This window comes from Anas platyrhynchos, chromosome 1 (assembly GCF_047663525.1).
Source record: "Anas platyrhynchos isolate ZD024472 breed Pekin duck chromosome 1, IASCAAS_PekinDuck_T2T, whole genome shotgun sequence".
In the NCBI taxonomy this organism is placed as follows: Eukaryota; Metazoa; Chordata; class Aves; order Anseriformes; family Anatidae; genus Anas; species Anas platyrhynchos.
The window spans coordinates 198,874,056-198,879,605 of record NC_092587.1 but is presented as its reverse complement, the minus strand read 5'-3'; the positions used below and the strand labels follow the sequence as shown (position 1 = coordinate 198,879,605).

The following is a 5,550-nucleotide window of genomic DNA, read 5'->3' as shown; positions in this document are numbered from 1 at the left end:
AGACAGTTAAGAGTTCCCTTGCAATGTAAATTTGCATATTAGCTAGGCTTTGGTATAAGTTTTGCTTAAAAGATGCAGAATTCCGTGGGAAGGGTAAATATGAGATTAATACGTCTACATTTAGGCTACATTTATATTAGCAAGCAATTTGTCATAACAGGAGTAGCTCAGAAGATTGAGACATTCAGTTGTTGACAGTCATCTATCTGTAGTCTTTGTCACTTTATGGGTTTATTTTGACAAAGACTTTGACTGGAGTTGTGGATTGAAGGTGCCCATAGTGCATATGGATTGATATTCTTTGAATGCCCTAGCCTTTAGCTTGGTTCCTCATGTACATATTCAAGGTGGGACTGTTTTATGAACTGAACCAATGCACTGAAAATGAGAGTAGCTTGAAGATTAAAGCCAAACTACTGTTCCAATGTTGCTAGAGTTGATAGATACACTATTAGGTGTCAATGTGCGATCTCAGTGCCTTCCCTTCTGTCACTGTCAGCTAAGATATATAGAGTAGAGCCGCCTAGGTTTAAATACCTAGCACCATTTCATGCTCTGTTGTATCCTGCCTGGCTTTGAGGTAATGTTCCAGAATATTAGGGGTTTTCTATAGGTCTTCCATCAGATTTTTCAAATACAGAGCTTTTGGAGCCTTGACATAGGTCATGCCTTTAAGCATCTACTTTGAGTGAGATGAGTTACTCCATGAGCAGTATTGAGTAACTGTACTGATTAAAGCATGAGTTCAAACACCCAGTTGATGTGCAGGCACTTAGATATCTTGTTTAGAAACTGAATCCCACTCTCAAGGGTTAGTTCAGTTACCTAATTGTAGGTATTTATTTATTTGAAATCCCATGGGCTATGTGAAGTATTTTCACAGTGCCAGAATAGACTCAGAGGAGCCCATGCTCATCTGCAGCAACTGCTGGAGGATGTAGCGATTGCCCTGGATCAGAGTAGCATATATTTAGACAACAGAATTGAACTGCTGGTGTAAAACCTTTAGTTTATTATTTCCTTGATTGCATGTCATAATATAGATTAGAAAATCAACATTATTTACTTTGTTTATGATAAACACTTGCAAATTTTTGGATCTTATAGGTCATGACATAAATATCAGGCCATTCTATATATCAACACTGTATTGTTTACATCTATAAAAAGTTGTTCTGTCAATTTTGTTGTGGTCAACCGATAACTGTCCCACTTATTTAAGGTCATATCTTAAACCTGTTGGGACATTTGTGGAGAGATTTTGAGGGTAAGCTTCCAATCACTGTTATTTAGCATCATTCTCTTACATGGCCTTGTGTACATACATCGAAGAGTAATAACTTCAGTAAATGAGTTCGACTATATTGTGAGACCAGCTGTGAAGACATAAAAATCATTGTTGATTGTGGGAAATTTCTTGACATCTTTCACAACAAAGGCATCAAAGTTATTTTAGCATGGTACAAAATGATATTTTTCAGCTGTCAATGATGTTTCAATAGAGAAGAAAAAGCTGAGACAATCATTATCATTGAATCACTGGAGTTTTACAACTCCAGCAACAATAGTTTAGTTCATAAACTTTAATTCTTTCACTAAAAATGAGACTTTTGGTAAAGAATGTTCTGTTAGCTGTTTTCCTGGCTCTGCCTTTTCCTTTTACAAAATAAAATGGAGGAATATTCTAGAAAAAAAAAAAAAAATTGTTTATAGGAGCAAAAAATTCTGTCTGAAAGCATTACATGTCCACATCTTGTAACTTTTCCCTCAAGACCTTTATATTACCTCTACAGTAACTTCTTGATCAACAACAAACATTACTTTGCAAATTTGCATCATCTTTAGACCTTTTGCCATATGGAGGTGACTCCATTCTCACCTAGGAGGAACCAAATCTGTTGCAAGCTCTATCTCAAATTCTCATAATCTTTTGCAAAGTCTGATGAGTCATACACAGATGTCCTCTATCTTTTGAACTGCCATCTGTTGTAACTGGATGGAAGATGTTTGGAGATTTCTGTCAAAGTGTATAAACTTTTTTTACTGAAAAGCCTATTCCTCAGACAGTATGTGTTAAAGAGTAGCCCTGGAAAGACAGCAGCTGTTTTTGAGAGTATAGCAAGGCTCTGCTTCTGTTAATTTACTTGTAGTCCTTTCAGAATGAAAATTGGATGCCATTCTCATTCATCCAGAAAGTTTTAAGAACTGTCCAAGCTGTACAATTAGGATTTCTTCACAGCCATCTTCTTCTGCTTTGTTCACTCCTGTTGAAACAGATGGAGTCATAACAGCTCTCTGAGTCATTCTTTAGCTGGTAAAATATGAGTGATGAATGTTTGTATATGTTTGATTTTTTTTTTTTTTTTGTATCCAGAGGTCATACCTTTTGAGTCCAAGGATATTTTACACTAGCCTGTATTTTCATATGCATTATGGTAGGTAGGTACTTTATGTGGATAATATTTGTGAAAAATGTGCCTATTATGTACTTCTATTCATATTATTTTAACACTTAAGGTCAAAGCTTATGAAATTCACTAACTTTTTAACTTCCAGAGACAGCAATATAATTGTAATAGGCATCTGAGATATTTTATGTTTTGGAGCTTTTTGCATCTTGTATTGTATTGTATGAAGCTCCTTACCATGACAGTGTCCCTAAAACAGCTCAGAGTTCAAAACAGCTCAGGTTATTTCATATTTTTATTAGAAAAATAGGTTATGTATGACATTTTCTACCTAATATTCATAGCCATACAATCATACAGTTTTCATGTAGGGAAGGCTTTTTATTATGTTTTAAATAATAGGAGTAAATGTAAAAGTGAAGATATGAGCACATGCAACAAAGATAAGACCTAAAAATGAAAAAGAATAGAAAGAGAAGAAGAAAAAGAAAAAATAAGCTGGGAAGGAATGTGTCACAAAGAATGGGAGAAACATATGATATTTTGTAACATTTCTTCCTCTTATTCATACTGTTGTTTTAACAAGGTGAATCACTTATTCCAGGACCAAAGTTAATTTATTTTTCATTTAGAAAACATAGTTCTGGTTTTTCAGTCAAAATAATTTTGGATATTTTAATATATAGGAAACAACAGCAAAGATTAAGGTTGAGTATATGCAAGAGATCCCTTATTGCATGAAATCCCCTTACTTATTTCATTCTGTAAAATCCTTCATCAACCTTTCTTCACATATGAGTGGTTAGAAATATGAAAGATCACTAGAAGCTAGCTATAACTTGATGACAGCAGCTAATGAAAACAGTTGGTTCTGACTCAATGGACACACAATAATGAAGAGGATAAAAAGTATGAGGTACATATGGCATTAGTAGAACTATATATCCTTTGAAAATGAACCAACATAGCACAGACAGAAAGAAATGTTGCTGAAGAAGTGACTAAGCAAAGAAAAGTAGAAATGCTATTTTGGATCCTCACCAACATAACTAAACCATTGCTCTAGTTTTGTTTAATTGTTACATACCAGAGAAGAGGTTCTTCCAAAAGCCCAGATCCTCCCTCATGCCCAGAAACCTGAGAAAAGGAAAAACAATGTGACAGCTGTTATTGGGCACTCCTTTTGTGAGGAACTACATTCCTGCCAGATGCTCTTATTTACAGGGGATGCTGCAATAGCCTTCAGCGCTCTAATATTACTGAAGTGCTGTATCAGTAATATTACTCACACCATCAACTGTACTCACACCATCAGCCTATGGCATGTATAAGCAGATGAGAGAGTTTTGTTTTGTCAAAGGAAAAGCAGGCCGTAGGGGAATATCTAACAGTCATATGATTAGACTTCAGTCTGAATACAGTATACCTGTGTTTCTGCTTGTTTACTGTTGCTGCTAAGGAAAGAAAGAAAACAAATGTTCCACCAGCAGGTCAAGCAGCTCAAGGCTTTTCACTGCTCTCCTGGCACTTTCATTCCTGCCTTGCATCATGGTGTGATGACAGAGTGTCTCTAAGGGACAAAATGTCAAGTTCAGTTGTAACTCTTCAGCCAGGTGGGTTCAGAGTTTATTAGCAGTGGTGACCAGCACATGTTAACAATCTAGAGAATTATTTAAAACAACCGGAGGAAAAAAAGGCTTTTTGATCTGTTTCATTGCTGTCATAAGCAACCCAAGAGAAGTGAGAGGACAAGGGACAAAAAAATCTCTCTAACTTTCTTTATTCAGTATCTTCAGTTGTGCCCAAGAAGTTTTTAAATCTTTGGGAAGATTAGTTTTTTTTTTTTTTTTTTTTTTTTTTTTTGTTGTTGTTGTTGTTTTTTTGTTTTGTTTTGTCTGTTTGTTTGTTTAACAAGTATTCCCCCTCCACACACACACACTCACCCTTGTTTATTTATTTTTTCTCTCAAATATTGCATTTATAAGTTTTTTATATTTGCAGATAATGTAAAGGACTTCAAAGGCTTATACAGGCACTCCCAGTTGTCTTCTTGAATACAGCTGGGAGTCAAACCAATTGGCAGTCTGCAGTGAGGCAATTAGCCACAGGATGAAGTAAGATGGAGACAAAGACCTAACATTATGTATGCATCATTACTTGGCTATATGCTTTGTTTTGTGTGAGTGAAACTGCTATCAGAGTATTAAGATATTTTAAGTATTAAGATGTGTTAAAACACAAATACACAATGCAAAGATGAAATTCACCTGAGGGGCGGAAAAACACTGAACCCTCCATTCTCATTCTGTAGGCAAAGCTGGCAATCTAAGTAGGATAAAGACACTACATTTTAAAAAGGTGTCTTTGTACTACAAACTTTATACTTGATAAGCTAGTACTAAAGCAGGAACTGAGGGAGTTCCTCATCTCTCTTGTACAGTAAAAAAACAAAATAACTCCATTGACTTAAATTATATTATTCTGTTTTAATTCTGAGGTAGGAATCTGATCCATCTCCATTGCATTTGCATCATAGTCATTATACAAAGAGTGTTAAATAACTTTTACTTGGGTTTATGCTAGCAGTAACATAACAGGGGCTGCAGCAAACATTCAAAGAGTAACTTTATTTTATAAATGTAAAAATGTAGTGGTGCCACTCAGTGTGACAGACTGAAGGATTTGAAAATGTCATAAGATTGAAAATATTTTCACTTTATCAGCAATGTTCACTCATAATTTTTCTCTGGTCTTTGGGGAATCACACTACAGTCATTTGCAATGAGATCAAGCATAGCCCTTGCTGCTCAGAGACTGGGCAGAAGAGAGATTGGACTTGTTACCCTGAATCATGTAGATTCAGCAGAACAAATCTTCCAGAGGAAAATGGAATCTCAAATTGAGACCACTTCCAAAGGCTCAAAGGAAAATATTTTTTGACCACAGAATTTTTTGTAGGAAGTAAGGAAGTATCATTGCTATTCAGGCTTCAATTGCTTTGGCTTTTCAGGAATCATATTACCATTTATTAGTAATTGTTTTTTATTTAGCATACAAAAAGGTTTACATTTCACAGTTTTTTCTCATGTAAGGCATGTGGAGAGACTCATATCTACCAATTTATCTTTATCGATGATCTGGA

General features: G+C 35.2%; 1 long non-coding RNA gene across 1 annotated transcript; it reads right to left on the bottom strand.

The window, feature by feature from the left end:
* Positions 1–847: 847 nt before the first annotated feature.
* LOC110353530 (uncharacterized) lies at positions 848–4,025 on the bottom strand. The gene is made up of 3 exons (XR_002404150.4): positions 3,835–4,025; positions 3,496–3,545; positions 848–2,264 (listed from the first exon to the last, which is right to left on the bottom strand). It is a non-coding gene; the product is annotated as an uncharacterized lncRNA (long non-coding RNA).
* Positions 4,026–5,550: the final 1,525 nt, after the last annotated feature.